Source organism: Musca vetustissima, unplaced genomic scaffold (genome assembly GCF_032173495.1).
Source record: "Musca vetustissima isolate MV318-11 ecotype Yass unplaced genomic scaffold, APGP_CSIRO_Mvet_v1 utg896, whole genome shotgun sequence".
Taxonomy (NCBI): Eukaryota; Metazoa; Arthropoda; class Insecta; order Diptera; family Muscidae; genus Musca; species Musca vetustissima.
This window is the reverse complement of record NW_026887934.1, coordinates 624,866-644,655: the sequence shown is the minus strand read 5'-3', so window position 1 is coordinate 644,655 and position 19,790 is coordinate 624,866. Positions and strand designations below refer to the sequence as shown.

The 19,790-nt window shown below is 34.5% G+C and overlaps 1 protein-coding gene across 1 annotated transcript in view; it reads left to right on the top strand.

The window, feature by feature from the left end:
- The first annotated feature begins 12,974 nt into the window (after nucleotides 1–12,974).
- Nucleotides 12,975–19,790, top strand: part of LOC133335782 (regulator of nonsense transcripts 1 homolog) — a 240,094-nt gene continuing 233,278 nt past the window's right edge. The window contains exon 1 of the mRNA XM_061544083.1: nucleotides 12,975–12,982. The gene's annotated coding sequence lies outside the window, so the exon portion shown is untranslated. The remainder of the gene's footprint in view (nucleotides 12,983–19,790) is intronic.

Genomic DNA, 19,790 nt, shown 5'->3' with positions numbered 1-19,790 from the left:
TCTAGTAAAAGGTAAACACAAATTAATTAGCAGACAAACAGCTAAAAAAAACTCCATCCCAAAGATAGTATTTAGCCCAACATCAATACAACTTCAACTCAAAGACATCAGGGTGGTGGTGGTTAAAATCCGAACGAACGAACCAGCACCAGGCTATAGAATCGAATCATTGCTCGCTCTACTCTGTATTTTGAAGCATTTTACTCAGTCAGAATCGGAATCTGAATAAAAACAACACATTCACCCAGATTTGGTGAAAGGGTTTCTTTTGCAGAATTGTTTGCTTTTTGGGGCCAGATTCAATTGTTTGCGTTCCGTTTGTGACTCGCAAAAAAATTCTATATAAATACGTTGATTAACTAACACAAACACAAAAACAAAGGGCGTCTGGTGTATAGTCAGCAATGAGCATGATTTGCAAATATCATCATGATTGAAATGACACAAATTTACGTTTCGTATGTATTTATGTACTTATGTGTGTGTGTGGGTATTAAGGTAGTCGTCATCATCACCTTTGCTTGCAGCAAATGGAGTAAGTGGTCGCTGGAAAAAAATAAGAAATTCATATTTCGTTTGTGTTTTACAAAAAGCTTCACTCGACCTGGTAGAAGAATGGTAAGAAAGTGACGTCTGCTTGAAAACGTAGAGGTAGCTGGGAATTCATAAATCACACAACTATGAAGGGAATAGTGATTTTTAGCTTTCATCGCAACATAAGTACTGCACTGATGGGCGGAGATTTATATGATGTATTGGGTACATACTATGCAAACAATTGTGTGTTTTCAATTTTAGAAATCAAAATCTGTAATAACAGAAGTTTATACAGATTTATGTAGATTGGTAAAAAATCATATTATAGGTCTCATATACACAAAGTGGTGTAGGGTATCACGACGTCAGACCGCATTTTCAACAGAATAATTAATTTTCTATTCCGGCTTTTAAAAGAGCATAAAAATTCCAGAAAATGTAAGTCCAAGTTTTGACTGAGCCCACATTTAAAGGCCCCCATGTATTTTTGATATTTTGAAGATTTTAGCAGGCTTTTCCAACTGAAATTCCGGAACATGTTTAGACATAAATTTTTAAGGCCAAAGTGGCAGTCATTTATAATTCTGGGTTTGTTGAGACTAAATGAAATCTTTGTTTGAAATTTTCGATGCAGGTTATGAGGATGTATGAACTCTTGGAGTAGAAAGTATTTGAATATTTTCGGTGTATGTCAAAATTTAAGTTGGCGACCTTGTAAATTGAAATTTATTCAGAGCATAATCAATCGATCGATTAAAGAAATCCGTAATACATGGTGGTGAAATTTGTTTAGCCATAATTTTTGGCAATATTGTTAATTAGCAACAAAATAATGCTGGTGAAAGAATTAAGACGAACGCAACGCACAATTTTTGATAAATGGTTTCTTCGAAAATCGGAAAATGTTGTACAGGAATGAAGCTCATTTTTGGATCGTATATAAGCAGTTTGGTGGTAATATTAGACCACAGTTTTTCATGTTCTCACTTTCATCAATTTGTTGTTGCCTAAAAACCAAGAGCTTGACTTGCATGACATGCAGTTTGAACATGATGGTGCCAGACAACACGCGTAACAATGGACTTATTGAGAGAAGAGTTCGGTGAACATTTATATCACGTTAGACTATTTTTGGGGATATGACGCACTATAAAAATATCATGTTTTCATGATTTTTAAATCAATTTATTATTTATTTTTATATCATATCAGGACCCATTCTATAGTAGGTATGCCATATCTTGGTCTATCCAAGTTTTCCTACTTTTGTGTTTTAATCCAACAGTAAGTATTCAAACAAATTATTAAAAACTATTATAACTCCTTCTATTTCAGGCTATCGTTTACAAGAAATTACGGCATGTTTTGCCTAACTGATCGCCAAATTAATGGCTGGAACGTAAGTTATGTTTCCTTTAGATGATTTTGAAACTTTAAGGAACCCATACCTTAGGATTTCTTAAAAATTATAAGGATGATCCGAATGCTTCTTAAAAATAATATTGAATTCTTCAGAAAGGGATCTCCACTTCACATCCACCTTATCTCTCGAACATTTTTCATAAATTGTCTTAAGTCACCTTCGTTCTCATACGTCACAAGACAAACTGCATAACGTCAAAAACATTTACAGCACAAGACTTGGCAGATGGAAGACCATGGCAAATGGAATGAAATGACCCACCGTTCATTTGTTTCTGACCTGTCAAATCGCCACTAAGCTTTATGGCCAAACACACAAGTCATCACGTAGTCAATCTGGTAAATAAGTCGGTGCTTTGTGTATTTACATTGGACTGAATAATGAATCTAGCCATGCTTGCTCGTGTGTGCTTATATATGGATGGTCCTGTATTTATTTATTTATGCACATACATTTGTGTATGTATATAAGTATGTGTCGGTATGAGTGAGTGAGTGTGTGTGTCACTCAGTCACCATATGTACATATGGATAACCATGTAAATCACTGAAAGTTTGTTTTTCTGTTGTTTCGTTTGGTTTGGTATATTTTTTTTCCTGGTATGACCAACATCAACGTGCAGCAATACCACCACCAGCAGCAGCAGCAGCGACACCATCCACTCCACATTACTTAGTAATGTTTAGTGCTTTGTCATCCATTTGATCCATTCCATTCGCAGCCATCACCATCATCGTTGATGTCTTCACCATTGAGTGTTTGTGTGTCTGGCTGCGTCTGTGTGGGTCGCTAGAGTGTATTCGTGTATGTGAAGGATAAAAATGATGGATTTTTGATTTGTTTCGCAAATACTTTGTAACAACAACATCAGTAGTTCACTCTGGCACCAATTGGATCTGGGGGTCAACATCAGCAGTGGCAACATCATTCGATTCGGCGACAACATCTTCATCATCACCACCAGCTGCTGTGGTGACTGATGTCTTATTTATGTTACCTCTCAAATGTGACCGATGTATGAGCAAACTTTTCTTGCCAGTTTGAATGTGTATTGTGTGAGTAGTTTTGTTCCTGCTAAACTTCCCAGTCTTCCATCTCCCTCTCCACTGACCTTAGACACGGTAGTCAAAAACAACAGCTTGACCAAACTTTTCACTTGATTAATTTGTGTGGGAGCGCTGTTTCTTCGTGGAAAACGTAATTTCTGTCGCTGTGCTTCTTATTGATTGTCGTTAAAAGCATGTGAAACACTTCTTTAATATTGTGTATGGAGATTTTTCGAAGCAAATAAATTTTGAGAAGAGGAAAAAATAAAAAATAGCTGGAGATAATTTCAAAATATGTCCGCATTTTGCTTAAAGCTGTTGGGCTTTCACAATGTCGATATTACAAATTATTTTTTTCGATACTAAAAATGGGGATGACAAGGAAAATGGTTCGGAAATATGTTTCTATGTAAAGTAATAAATTTAAAGCAGTATTATAATAAAGTAGTATTATAATAATGAATAGAGTAATAATATGGAAATCGGTGTAGTGATGGCAGGTGGTGGCAGGTTTAATTCGCACTTAAAGTGTACAAAAAAATATCAAATGCTATTTAATTTAGTTCACATCTCTCTTATTTGAACCAAGGACTAACCCTATTAAAATAGGAGAAAATTGGTTCAGATTTTAGTTTTGTTCGATTCCACAATAGTTAGCCCAAATCACAATTTTTGTGCGATTGAGACAACATTTTGCACATTCTGTTAAATTAAGTACAGATTGACGCATGTGAAGTTCTAGCTCGCATATATATATATATATATATATATTCATCCGATTTTATGTAAATGTTGCACCAAACTCGCAAATGTTGATTTGTTTCAAATTTTTTGACATCGTACTCAATTAAGTACAAATTGACGTATGTGAGTTTCCATTCTGCGTCATCTTGAAGTCGATGGCGCAGTTGGCATTAGGATGTCATTGAGCTTCGAATGTATTTCATCTGTAGGAAGATAAAAGCCTCATTTCGATAACCACTATGAACGAAATTTCCCCCCTCCGCTGAGATTCGAAACCGGTTTGTAGTTTGACATTTGAATTGATGGTCTGTCATATTTAAACCACCTAACTATGTTGTCAGGGTATTTTTGTGCAGCACCAAGAGTTTATAACGCCGCGAAATATAGTCCTAGACCTCGGTATACTAGGTCTACGTCATATCTCGACCTAAGTCGATGTGTGTCCGTCCGTCTGTCCATTTTAATATGTAAATACGATACAGGCCAAAGTTATGGACCAATCTTAACGCAATTTTGCATGCAGGATGGGTTCTGGCCAATGAAGACCCCTATTGTTATTGGTAAAGATCGGTTAATATTTAGGTCTGATTTTCTGGTCGCTCCAGAGGCCGCAATTACATGGAGAGTGGAATCGAACCAAGGAATAAGCATGGCGGTTTTGACAAAGATTGGTAAATATTTAGCGGGTCAACTGGACCAAGACTTTTGTGTGAAAAATTAAAAAAAAAAAATTATTATATGGCGTATATATTTACCCCTGAAAGACATATACCCCAGAAGTTGATAGTATATCCCAGATGAATGGTTGACCTTTAAATTGAAACGCATGTATTCGGATATGAGAGTTACACTTAAATATTTACAGTTGCTTACGTATTCATATATTATTTAGTTACCCATTACCACACTAAATAATAATTTTCGGATGAAGTGGACCGAAAAACATATTGTTGAGTTGATCTATAGCCCACAATTATATGCCGAACATCACAACACAACCTACACTGAAGGGAATCTGGACAAGTAATTAATTAGGGCTGTAATGAATATTAGTAATATTCAGAAAATATGTCAGTTTAAGGGAGAGGTGATGTTGGCCTCTAATCGGTCAAGAGGGTGCAAATATCGCGAAATATTGTCCTACATCAGAATATAGAACTACAGAAAGTTAGAGTTCCGTAGTAGTTGTGTTCGGCGCCGTCCGACTATACTGCTCCGCTCACTTATACAATATTTTCCAAATAGTTTTAATATACACAATTCAAATAAAATCATCTAATAAAAATTAAATTCCAGTACAAACAAATTTCAATTGAAGAAAAATTTCATTTGCTATTATTAAGGGTATTCGAGATGAATCCATTCAACTGCTTTTGATTTTCAATTAATCAATGACCATGAATTCGATACGATAAGGTGAATGTGCTGAATCACTTCACTGGCAAATATTTTGACTGCGATAAACAATTTTTCACTGATACTTTGGTGACATTTCAATTTCTAATGACAGTCATGGATGGCAGCGACAAGAAAGTTTATCAATGTTCATCATTAACAACAACATTGACATTTAACAACAACAACTACTACGACAACTCCACCAAAACATTTTACAGATTTGTGACCTAGAAATGTCAAGGACATTAATCCTGTTACTGTTGCAAATGCTGGGAAAAAAGTCATCCTCCTTGATTAAGTTAGCTGGCAACATTGCCCTGAACATTTCCATTAAACAACCCAGAGATGGGAGTGTAGATGTACCGAAATAATTATGTTGTTGTCATCGGTGTATGTATGTACCTGTGTTTTTGTAATTGTTTATAATATAATTTTGTTAATTAAATATGTTTGTGTTCTGTTTTTACATTCACATCTTAATTACAAAACAATGATGCATACGAGATGTTGTTGCTGGTTGGTTGGTTGGTGCCCAGAATGGATGTTGTGGTCGGAGCCTGAATGAGTGTATACACAGATACACAAATGCAGCACGAAGTGGCAAAGGGAAGACAACAAAATTTAAGTTTAATATACTTATCTAAATTTGATAAAAGTACATAAACAAATTAAGTACAAAACAAATTACAGACAAACATAAACAAGTAACACACCAGCCAACCCACAAATCTGCAACACACACCCACACAAACAATAGAAATGGAAAGCAAAGGAAGCAGCAGAAAACGAAATAAAATGCAAAGGAACTTCACCGGCACAGATTGTTAAATCATATTTCTGTTGAGTTGTGTTTGTAGTAACTTGGTTAACTGACTAGTTTTAGAGTCATGTTAGGGAAAGTGGCTACCCTTATCGCAAAGGTATAATAAGTTTAGATTTGTTTTAAAAAAATAACACCTTCAGTAGTGGTGGCAGCAACAACGGTGGAAACAGCAATGGTAAAAGCAATAGCTTGGGGCTAAAACGTAAAAACCAAAACACCGAACACAAAAAAAGAACAACCTCAGCAACACGTTACTGCAACAGACGGGAAACCAAATACAACAGCAGCAACAGAAGCAACAACAACCACGCAAAGGGTTAATTTGATTTAGATGGAACCGGCACCAGCGGCGCACTACGAACAGGAACAGACTTTCAAAGAAAGGTATACTCCTACAACCAACCAGTCAGCACCAGCTACCAGCTACACCACTACCAACACAGACGTCAGAACCAACTAACACTCACTTATTTAGCCACTTCAGAAAAAGGAGTAATCTTGTTTTGGCTGTTTCATTTCGTTCGTTCTTTTTGCATTTTACAACATTTCTTGCCAATAACAGGAAATCGCACACAAACACACTCACGCCTGCATACACCGACAAGGAACAACTCCAAGCAAGCATTCAAAGCAATACAAATGGAAAACATTAAAGGGCAACATGGTTTACTTCCTTTTTGTTGGTTATCCTTCTTATGTGCAATTTTTTTCACAGTGGATCTAATTTTTTTTAACATGAATTTAATTATAGAAAAAAAAAATTTGGAAAATAATAAATAATTTTGAAAACATATATTATTTATGTATACATAATTTTTACGGGACGGGTATAATTTATATAATTTTCTCATACTTGAAAATGTCGATTTTAGACCCCTTGTTTCTTTGGACCAAATACGTTTCAAACAATTTGGAGTATATTTATAATTGTCCGTCTCCCCAAGGAATTAACCGAAATCATCCAAAGTTTGCACATCTTAATATTTCTTCCAAACTTAGATCGAAGATTTGGTATATCGACCCACTCCTTCTGGTCAAAATTATCAAAAAATAATTGTATATTTTTAATGAGAACGAACCATACAATTTGAACCAAACTTTTTACAATCTATTATCTTTACTAGGTCTAAATAAAGTTAGAAGTTGAACCCATTGGTCCAATCCCTACAAACGGTAAACATTTTCAATATACATACATTCAATACTAGACGGAAGAAATGTCCTATTTGAACCAAACTTTGTACAATCTATATCTTTATCAAACCTAGATCAAGTCCGAAGATGTAACCCATTGGTCCGCTCCTGCTGGTAACTCCCCTACAAAGGGTCAACAATTTCAGTATTTATAAATCCAATATAAAGCGAAAGGAATGACTAGAAGGTAGAACCTACTTCTGCTACTTCTCTAACAAGGGTTAATATTTTATAAGCTTTTTATTTTAAGTTGATGCTAATTGAATAACCTATTTGATCAACATTAAATCCGAAACCTTGCCATATATGATATATAAAGAGAATAATAAACTTCTGAAGACCTCCGTAAACCATAGGCTAAGGGTATATATCTGTCTGTCACTTTAACCAGATCCTTGCCTAGAAAGCATATCTTTGAACACTAATAGATTTCGAACAAATAGTACATTATGAAGAACTATGGATTCGTGTGAAATATTTACCAACAATATATTAGGTTGGGGAAAAAGAAATCCATTATTTTTTATTTCTTTATTTTTATACCCTACACAACAATGTTGTCAGGATATTATAGCTTTGTGCAACCCCAGGGGATTGTAACGCCGCGAAATATTGGTCCTAGACCCGCCTTTAACATCTCGAATTTTTACATGAAGAAGGGAATTGGGCCAACGAATACGCAAGCCTGTTTTGATTAAGATCGGTCAATATTTAGCGGGTCGAATGGACCCTGACTTTTGTGTGAAAAATTACCAAATTTGTATTCTATAGAGCATATATTAACTCCTGAAATTAATACCAATTATGTTGTCGTATGTTTTCGGATGTGGGAGTTACACTTAAATATTGAGAGGCACTTACGTATTCATATATTATTTAGTAACCCATTACCACACTAGAGGGCGTAATATAGCGCTGATCGCCTTGAAATGTTCCATGTGGTTTTAGTGATGGTCAAGGACAACGCCTATAATTTTCGGTGATGATCAGATAATAATTTTGGGATGAAGTGGGCCGAAAATTTATTTCTTTGTGTTTTACTTTTCGATTCGATCTATAGGCTACAATTATAAGCTGAACATCACAACACAACCTACGATGAAGGGAATATGGACAAGTAATTAGAAGGGCTGTACTGAATATTGGTAATATTCGGAAAATAGGTGCCAGGCTCGGAATAAAAATCCGCAGAAAGATAGAGTTCTGTGGGTATCGCAGTTGTATAGGGTATCGTATGGTCGGCCCCGTCCGACTATACTGCTCCGCTCACTGGTTTTATTTTATTTATTTATTTACTTATTTTTTCTTTTAAGGGAACCCCCCATTCTCGATTTTATTTTTTCAAGATTTTCAATGGTCTGGTAAATCAATACCAATGCTTGTTAAGGTTTTTAACTTTGCACATATATATTTGAAGATTTAAAAGAGATGAAAAATAATTTGCAAAAAAATGTTGTTGTTGTTTTGTTGTTGGTTTTTGTAATTAAAGAAATTTCCTTATTTTTGATGGCGGGCATGATAACATGGAATCCGAAAATTCCAACGGTGTTAGAATGAGTACATTATTGACTTCGCTCTAAAATTAACAAAATGAAAAAATATTTTTGGAAAATCGCCAATTTTTTACCAAAAACCATGTTAAAAAATAAGGAAGATCTTCACCGATTGGCTTTATGCGATAGCTATGCACTCACAGAGAAACGTGTAAAAATTTGGAATCGATTGGGTTATTTGTTTTTGAGTTATCATGCCCGCCATTCGCAAAAGAGAAAAACGTGTTTAAAGTTTGAGAAGCCCTTCAGCCGTCACTTGATGCTGACACAATAAATCGGATATATATTCAAGAGTTCTTGAGATTTTCACTTGAAATTTTGTATGGACCTTCTTGAATTAGTGTAGATTCGAATTAAATCAAAAAAATTTTTGACCCCGAGAATTGGGGGCTTCCCCTCAAATGGCTTAAATCAGTTATGGTCGATGTTTAGCTCCTGTGCGATGTTATAATTTCATCGATTGTTTTGTTTGTTTGTTCGTTCGATACATTACGAGAAATCTATCAGTACAGCCATCCGCCGAAAAAATAATGGATTTCTTTTTCTCCAACCTAATATTTCCTTATGCTAAACGCATTAATAAAATTTATTCGGGGGAAGACAGATATGCATCTCATTTTCAGTTATTTAATTAACCGATTTTTTACTGGATTATTCAACGTGAAATAAATATCTGTTTGATAGTTTACTGGATAATAACAATCAATAACAAATTGTCCACCCCCCGACCATGAGCACAATTTTGTGGCATAGTGTAAATACAAAAATGTTAATACTTAAAAACGGTTATCAAATCTCGTTTAGCTCTCAATCGCCTTTTTCTGCAAATTGAAATTTCTTCGAAAATTGTGTTAGGTAATATTTTATGTCCAAATGTATTATTAATTGAATAACAAATACGTCATTAAATATTATTTCATCTCCTTAATTTTATTAATACTCAAAGGTCAACAAGAGTTGTTATATATGGCATTGTGTTATCATCACCTAATATCTGAAATAATAAATTATGTCTTTGGGTATGAACCAAATGCACTGTAATTTGGCGGGTGTTGGCCTAATTTTCAAGAACCATTAATTGAGTTTGGCGTTAAAGGCAATACCCCTACAAATAGAATATTTTCCATGCATACATATGTGGCACACACAATTTCACTCTCGCCAAAAGGGATGTACACGAATTTTCGTTAAGACACATATGTATGAATACACATACACACACTCACATGCATACATAACTTTGTACATATTTTTCGTTTTCGAGTATGTGTTTATTAACTTTTTCTGTGTTAAATTTTTGCATGTTAAATACATTTTCTCACAATTCTAACCCACTAACAGTTAATAAATTATCCTTAAGGGTTTGAAACATTCCAGCGAACACAGAAACACCGAAAAAATAAAGCTCTGACAGCACACATGTGGCTTGTTCATATGAGCGCGGGTGTTGTATGCGAGCATGTGTATGAGGTGTGCTTCTTATTTAACAAAATTATCCTGAATGTGTGTGTGTATTTGTAGTATCATAACATTTATACACATCCTTAGACACCAAGTGTCTGTGCTTTGTTTTCTTCATTCCAAACCAGCCAGAGATCTATATCAGAATAATTTGTGAGTTTGTGTCGATGTCCCCGAAGTATGGATGTGTGTTGGTGTGGTGAAATTTAGGTACTCCCACACCAACAAACTTGTACCAAAAAGGATGTGTATGTTAATTTTTCATAACATCTGTTTAGTGGCAGCACAACAAAATAATAGTCTTTGTGTCATAATAGTGACATTATTCTTCGTCTTCCATTCCCCATTCCCTGTCTCCATCCACTCGATGAACTTTTGTACATCAAAACTCATTCTCCTGTTATGATCTTGTTGTTGATGATTTTATTGTTGTTGCCGATGATAATGATGTTGATACTACTGATGAGAGTAAGGGTGTTATTTGTAGTGGAGTTAATAGAGATGTTAATTCAGAATTCTTCGATATAATATATTGGAAATGTATTAAATTTGTTCGAAACACAAACAAATTAAATCGTACCATTTATAGTTTCATTCTACTATCCCTGGTTCCAGAAAAGTCCCTAAGGAGGACCTCCATTATTTCCTTAAATTATATTAGGGTATGTTACAGAAACAAGAGAAATGTGTCATGTACTACCTTTAATTGATTTTATATGCCAATAACAACATTCAGTAACATTAAAAAATTGTGCGTAATTATGCTTCATTTTGTGGACCACCCTAATATACATAACACAATTGTGTTCCTAGTTCTACTAGTGCTGTAGTGATGTGTCGTTGTTATGCAAAGTGTTAATTTCATTTTCATAGCATCTTCAAAATCTCATCAGTAAGTTAGAAACTGTTTTACAAAATTGTTCTGTACTGTTTTGTTTTTTTTTCCTTCTTTGTGAATCAATTTATCCCCAACATAGCAGCGTTGGCAAAATGAATGAATAATAGAAGAAAGTAAATTTTGCTCATTTTATTTCGCTTAACGTTACGAGCACATGAACAATCGTCGTCGTCGCTGCAACCTTTATTCCATTTTTCAAGGTATTTACAAAATAATGGTAATAAGTGTGCCGTTGTTCTTTTTGGGGAAAGTTTTAGCGTGGGTGGTATAAAGATTATGGTTGTACTTAAAGATATTCTTTATTATTTAAATTTAAAGCGATTTTGAAGTGGATTACAAATCAAGCTATTCAAAATGGCTCAAAATATTTGTAATCTGAATATGAATAAACATAATTGAGGATCCATTTCAGAATGAAGTCATGAACGTATCCCAATGAAATTATAATTGAAAACTTGTAGTGGAATATGTACATATTTTTGAAAGCCCAGAGGTGGTGTTTTTTCGTCCTTACTTTCTCAATACAAAATTTACGGATGTTTAGTACATACAGGCAGGCCAAAAACCTAAGCACACCCTCAGTAATTTTTTTTAAATATTTTTTATGAAAACAAATTTAAACAATTTGTTTTTTATTATTTATTTATATCTCTTTTATTGAAAAATTCAGACATACAGAATTCATAATTAAGAACCAAATTCTTAAAGTCAGAAAACATTTCAAGCACCACCCAATTTAAAGTACAGAAAAAATATTAAACTCAATACAATGCCATACTTTCCCCACTAATGAATAGTTGTTTTTATAAAAACCACAAGCTATGATTAAGCCTGACTATTGTGAAATAACTATTAAACTTAATATTTCGTTGTATTATGTCCTATATGCACATTCTTTGGCATATAGGACATTCAAGTATTAATTATGTTAATATTGCATCCGAGAATATTATTCCGGCTTCAAATACAGTTTCTTTGGTTTCACTATTTTTCCGTTGATTTTTGAGTTAATGATCTCAAACAAGTTCTGAATTGGATTAAGATCAGGGAATTTGGCATATCGTATAGTATGCCAAGCTACATAAAACGATCCATAATTCTATAAATGTTGTTAATTGGACCATGATGTTACCTCCTCCATGTTTTGCCTTTGTAATAGGATTTAAAAGTTGTCCAATTTATCTACGAATACCCCTTGTACGATCGAAATCCCTTAAATTTGGTTTAGATTCGTCAGAAAACGCTCCATTTGAGATTGACGTTGGCAGCACATCGTTTGGGATGATTTTTATATAGAATGGGATTTATAGAACACGTGTAAATCAAATGCGAAGGTTGTTGAGTATCTGATTTGGTCCCAACTTCGCACAAAGCTATATTTATTTACCAAGTATAGATCATATCCGGTTTATCCTTCTGGTAACTACCAAAGGTTGAATATTGTTTACATCTCGACTTTTTCTCAATGTTTACTTCTTAGTTTCATAGCCTATATGTAAATTCATCGTTGCCTAGGTCTGATAGGACAAATAAAATTCAAGAATGGTGTAAAAGTTAACCGCATAGGTGTGGCAGGGAAGACTATAGTTTCGGATCACGCCACCTATCCTCATCAGTTCCCTTAGTTTTTTGCATTTGTCGCGATGTGACAACACACAACAGTGGGAACGGTGTGATATTGTTTGTAAATGCCTTGTTAACCTCGAAGTGAGGCACCAGCGAAATTCTCATGCAGTTTATTTCGTTGGTCAGCTAAGTAATTCGCTTTGTTACAAGAGACATTAGCTTTTGGGGAGAATATCCCAACAAAAACTAAGGGAACTGAGGAGGATCAGTGGCGTGATTTAGAAAGAATTTTTAACATCATGTTATCACCAATAGAAAGCATTAGGCAACAATTTTAATGTTTTATTAAGCTGTAAAACGGGCTTACCAACCGTGATCCCCGTATAAAAATTTTAAGTTTGCACATGAATCCTATATGGATGATAGCATATTTAATACCAAAGCAAATCTATGATTTCAGCTTTATTGGTGCATCCAATTCCAGCTGTACTAAATTGTGTACACGTACACTTTTTCGTACATTTTAAAAACCAATTCCCGCAGCATATTGTAAGAATCTACCTCCATTCGTATTTAAGTTTTCTTATATTTCTAGTACGACTTTACTGTAAGAGTTCCCACACAACATTTCCTGATCGGATTCTTTTCGATTCTTGATTCATGCTGTCACTTCCCAAGGTATGACGCGCTTGATAACTGCAGAAGAATCCAATAAGATTCCATTTTTATTGGAATTTGTCACATATTCTAATAAAACTAATATTTTGTGTCTAATAATTTAAACCGGTATCTTCAATTTTTCAATTTGTAATGAAAAATATAATTCTCAAAATTTTGTTTATAGTTACAAACGTAGTCCTCAGATACAGGGATTTAGAAGATATTGTCAATAGTAATATTCAATACTAATTGTAACTCCATGTAATTTCAATTGTCGGTATAACCTTCTAAAATAAGCAATTGGCGCCCAAACACTACAAAAAAAGAAACATCATTGTGACATCGTTGATTTTATTCGAAATACCTACCTTGTAACAAGATATCCATAAACATCCACAACAAATTGAATTTTTATTGTCCCACATTTATGGTTAGTTAGATGCACACCTCTAAGTATTCATCAATTGATTGAATGACACCTGTAATGTAAATTATACTCTGACCATGATAGTCAAATGCACTAAGAACGTATTTGTATTTGTTTATGTATGCAACTGTTAATTGGGGTCGATCGAAATCTGATTAGATTTATTAAGAATAATTTTATTAATTTATAAAATAGTAAGAATGTACGAATTAAAAATGTATAATTATGTCGCAATTATCTTTTGCTATCATTATTACCGAATCAAAACGGATTCTTGCATTTGAGAAATTAAAATCAATGAAGTAGATTTTTGGTGCTTTAGCTGGATAAATGTAGTTTTAGGCACATAAAATGGTATTTGGCATCATGTGAGTCCTGAAAATGTATGTCCTGAAATGTATGCTTTCTCGCTCTACCCTAATACAAATTTGCAATAATCGTCCACATGTAAGTGTTATATCACATTATTTTCTTTTTTTCTCCCCATTTGGCCTAGGTAATATTTCAATTAATGTTTACAGATTGCCAGCGATTACGCCACTTTGTGAACGTCCATCGTCGTCGCCAGTTGACTGATGTCAGTTGTTATTTCTGTTTTTTACAACTCGTCGTTCAAGTGGCATTCCAAACAACCCAAACTCTAAATACGAATGTTGTTCTTTGGCGCTGGTTTTGTCGCTGTTGTCGTTCGTTTGTTCTGATTATTTGTCTGGTTCTTATTATTTTAATATTATTTAGATATAGACATCGGGCGCCACTTTACAGCCAACGTACGTTGCCGCGCAAAAATGCCTTGAAACAACAAAAACAAATCACTAAAAACCAGAGCAACTAACAAGAACAATGAGTGCAAAAAAATGAAAGACAACAAAAGAACTAAATTAACTGAGAAATCGACAACAACAACAAAAATCAGCTCAAAGAGGGATGGGTAGTAACAAAGAGAAAGAAAGAAGAAGAAGGAGGAGAAACAAGTTGTTCTTTGATTTGCATAAATTACTGACTGACTGACATTACAACTTGTTGCCTAAGCAAATGAGCATAAATTAAATCAAATGCGAATACAAAACGGGGAAAGGAAGGATCCAGGAGGGTAAGACTGGAGAAAGTATGGTGGTAGTAATTTCCCACACATACATACATGGCATTTTGTGTATGTATGTACGTATATGAAAACAATTGAAATGATTTCAGTTATTGTGTTTTTGTTTGTATTTCGAATAGGACCTTTGACAAAGGTTATGCAAATGACAGTTAGTTGCTGAATAAACTTGGTTTTTTGTCAAGTTTTTCCCCATCCCAAGGACCTATCAAACACTCTCTTAAATTCCCACTAAATTATTTGTTCCAATTGTATTAACAGGTGGATATATCCATACATATAAACAAATGTGCATTTAGCAGAGGTGTGCAAATATCATATTAAGGGTGTCACAATTCTGATTATTTAAATCTGGATTTTAATAGAACTTAATTAAATACCATTATATGTTTATCAACGAAGGCTGTGAATAATACTTGTTATACCTTAACTACACAAAAACATCTAGTTGACATACACAGTATTTTATAACAATTTAGATTCTGCAACCAAAATCGTAATTATTTTACGAACAGTTTGCCCGTCTCTGATAACTTTACTTATGTATGTGCATACCATGTACAATACATTGCTCATACTTGGGATAATGAGTTTAATGTTCTCGCTTCAATTACAAAACTCGCACAGAAATGAATTTGTTCGAAGTTGTGTTGTGCACTTGTTGTTCAAACATTCTCATCCAAGTCTTACGGCTGTAGTAGAACCTCAACCAAGAGGTTAGGCTAACGAACTATAGTAACGTAACAGCAATTCCATTCATTCAAGTTATTTTGCAGGTTGTTAGAATTCAAATAGGTGTTCTTGGTATTACTTTATTACTTTCTTGTTCAATACTGAGTTGAATGATCGCTTTTTTCATTCAAATGCAAATATTTGGTATAATTTTTCATGTAAAGTAAAGAAAAATTATTGAAAACAGTGGTTAAATGAAGTCACAGTGGTAGCGAACGTGGGGTATTAAAATGTACGTAGTATAACCGTATCTAATGTAATTGTTATATCCTACAAAACTATGTTGTCAGGGTATTATAGCTTTGCACCAAATATTGGTCCTAGACCCATCTTTAGATATACCGATCGTCATACCTCGACTAGCTGAGTCGATCTAGACATGTGTGTCCGTCCGGCCGTCTGTCCATTATAATTTGTAAAAACGATACAGGTCACAATTATGGACCAATCGTCGCAAAATTTTGCATGTAGGCTTAGATCTGGCCAAAGAAGACCCTTTTTTGTTTACTAATGCTCCGTTAATATTTAGGATATGGAATGAAGCAACAACTTTATTTCTTGTTTGTCTGTTTTTCTGTTGGCCCTAGAGGCCACAATCATGACCGAACACCACGAAATTTTACACCAGAAAGGAAATCTGGCCAAAGAATAAACATTACAGCTTTTATAAAGATCGGTCAATATTTAGCGGTTAAAATGGATCCAGACTTTTGTTTTATATTGTTATATGTTCTCGGATGTGGGGTTATTCGTAAATATTTAATGGTATATATGTGTTATGAAATTGTATAGCGTTGCTACTACCCCACCAGAGGGCGGAAATATCGCACTAATAGCTTTGAAATCTTACATAAAGTTCCGGTTATGGTCAATGACGACGCCTATAGTCTTCGTTGATGTTGAGATGATATTTAGGGGTGCTGAACCGAAAATGTCATTTTTGTCAGTTCTAGAGGCTATTATTGCATGCAGAACATCACATATTTTACACGGTGAAGGGGATGTGACCAAATACTTAGAACTGTTATTTAGATGATAATCGTTCAATATTCCGATGGTCTAAAGAGACAATTTTTTTTGTGGCGTAAATATTCGCTTCGGGGAAACACGGTTTGAAAAATAGTCCAGAGTTTTAAAATGGGGCTGTTGACCTATAATCGGTCAAAAGGGTGCAAATATCACCAGGCTCTAAATATAGGACCGCAGAAAGTTATTTTTTCGTGTTAGTTGTTGGTTAGCTCCGACTGCTCAGCTCACTGGTTAATTTATATATTCACTAATTATGGTTTCTTAATGAGTGAATTGTTAAACAATTCTAAGCCGGGTTTGAAAACATACTCAAAATGAGATTTGGTTTAGCCATAACGGGAAAACCATTAATTGACAACTGAACCGATTTCCGTCGTCAAAGAAAAAATCCAACATTTCCTCTGGAAGGTGAACTAAATGTGTGTGTGTGTTTTTTTTTTTGTAGCATTTAACTAAGCGGCAAAAATGAGCTCATAATTTGGGGAATTCGCTCGGGCTCCATTTATTTATCTGCATAACTGTAAACTTACTTTCAACAAATACACAAAAAGGACCCACGTCACTGACTGTGGGGCAAAAACTATGTCATCCCATAAATGCATGGTTGGGGAGTAGTGACTGAAAAAAAAAACGTTTATCAATCTAACAAAATAATTCCACTGTGGACTATTTTCTTAACCAATCTATGCAATTACCAAACTATACTTTCTTACGCGCACACACACACTCACACTATGAATAACAATGTGTGTGAATAGCAGTGTGTGTATGTGTGTGTTCGTGTCCTTTCAATGATATCTAATAAAACCACACTCATTTAAAATCCATTAAACTTTTGCAAAACTCTGGATGTAGCCAACCCCGAAAAAATGAAAACTATTTTCTGAGAGACGGAAGTGGGAAAAGTGCTGGGAAAACTATTTGAATGATTTATGCATTTATCATCGGAAATAGTTGTGACGGTGGTTGTTGTAACTACCAACCAAGCATATTCCTTTAAAATCGAACATATACACACGGACACACACACATACACTTTTATAAAATTTGTAAGCTTTATTGCCATAGCAATGAATGAATGCAAAGTGTGTGATTGTAAGGATCACTCTGTGTGTGTGTGTTTGTATGCAAGGCTATTTGTATAGCTAATACTCTGGAAATTTATGTATATTAAGAATATTGGTAGAAATAAAAAACGAAAAGGAAAGCCAACAGAAAAAAACGACTACAGAAACGACAAGAAAATTACTAAAAGTTTCAATAAATTAGTTCTGCGTATGAGATATGAATACTAAACAAACTAAACTAAACTCTAAAAATGGGAACTCAAAGTCTTTGTAGCTGCTAGTTATGTGGACTGGATGAGAATGTCAGGACAAGGAAAACTCAGTTGGTGTTTTTCCTTGTGTATGAGTGTGTGTTGACGCTGTCAATAAAAAATAAGCCATGACTATCTCAATCAGTCGGGTTTTGTCTGTGTGTGTGTGTGTTCATGTGATTTTTTGTTATTAAGGTATGTGTTTGTATGTATGCATGTATGTATTTCTATTTGTGAAATAACTCAAGAAAAGCATTTTAATTGAAAATGACACTTAAAAGTGTTTTCCAACTTTTCTTTGCTCTTTTTTTTTTTTTTGCTGGTGTGTGTATGAGAGTGTGTATGCGTGTGTGTGTAACTCTGTCGAACGAAACTATCTGTCAAACACGAAGTACCTAACACAGAGGAGACGCATTTCATTTACCAAGGACCAACTTTACCAAAGAAAGACATCAGCAACGACAGCGAAAACGAAAACGACGAACAAATTAAAATGAAAATGAAACTTACGGAAATGTTTACACACAGACAACACTAACAGGGTCCTAAGCAGAAGCCAGAGTTATAAAATGGAACTTCTACATTCTTCTTCGCTGATTTTTTGTGCTTGCTGTTCTAGTTCTTTTTTTCGCAAAAGCTGCAATGTAAGCATGCCTGACGCTTGAATGGCTACCAAGCTTAGACGACAGCTATGCAAAAGTTCTGCTACTCTGCTTGGCATAAATGTGAAACTTATTTCCTTTTGGTCTATATCAAATGACGATGAATGTCCTTTTGTCCAAGACTCCAAGACAAACGAAGGACAAGTAATTTCATACTCACACAATTATATATTTTTGTACAGGAACACTGAAAAAAGAACGAAAATTATAACAGTTTGTATGTTTCCAAGTAAAAGAAATAGTCATAGTGCAATTTGTTTCTTCTTCTACATATATGAAGAACAAGTAACCCAGCATACATTGTCAAATGGAGAAGAGTTATTTTGATAAAAATCAGAGTCACATCGATATTATTCAGAATATATTGGAATTAGTCCGTCACGGCCAGGAGTAACTACCGTGTAAGTCGAGACCAAAATAAGGCCTCTAATCAGCTCAAATATTCTTCTCTATATCGGTGGCGTTGTGTAACAGCTTTTATTATCAAAGGTTCGTAAAAAATTACATGCATGCCATCAGCTCAGCTTGTTTAGCTTTATCCATGACAATATGACTTTTTTCACTTCTAAATCCTTGTTATAGATACGTGATCCTTTAGTTCGAAAATTACCCCTTACACACATTATACGGATTTATAAGTGATGTTATAAATTCTGTAAACCTCATTTCAAATTTGAGACTTCTCACCATGACATATCGAGATCTAACAAATTTTGGAGTATGTCAAATAATAAACAAACATTCCATCCACCATGAGAAACTTTAAATTTCCTCAAATCAAATAAATACCCTTTGGAATACCAAAATGTTCACTGGGTTACAAATCAATGTCACACACAAAAAACCGAAACTAGCTAGCAAGTCCATTGAGAGGAAATGTGCAATGACATACAGAGACACACCAGAGAGACTACGTACATGTTTGTAGCTCAGCTGGTGTATGTGTGTGTGTGTGCTGGTGAATGGCTTGGTACAACTTCAACATTTATGCTCGTTGAATCGTTTCCAACTATAATGGCCAAAGAAAGTTCATGAAAGCACCGGAAACCGGAAGCAACCAATAATTCAAATGAATTTCAAATCAAATCATTACAAAACAAAAGGGGCCATCAGTACGCCACACAAACACATACACACACACAGAGGGACATTCTTAGTGGACAAATGAAAAGAAAGTTGTAACTGTAAAAGGACATACATATATGGCATTTGACCAT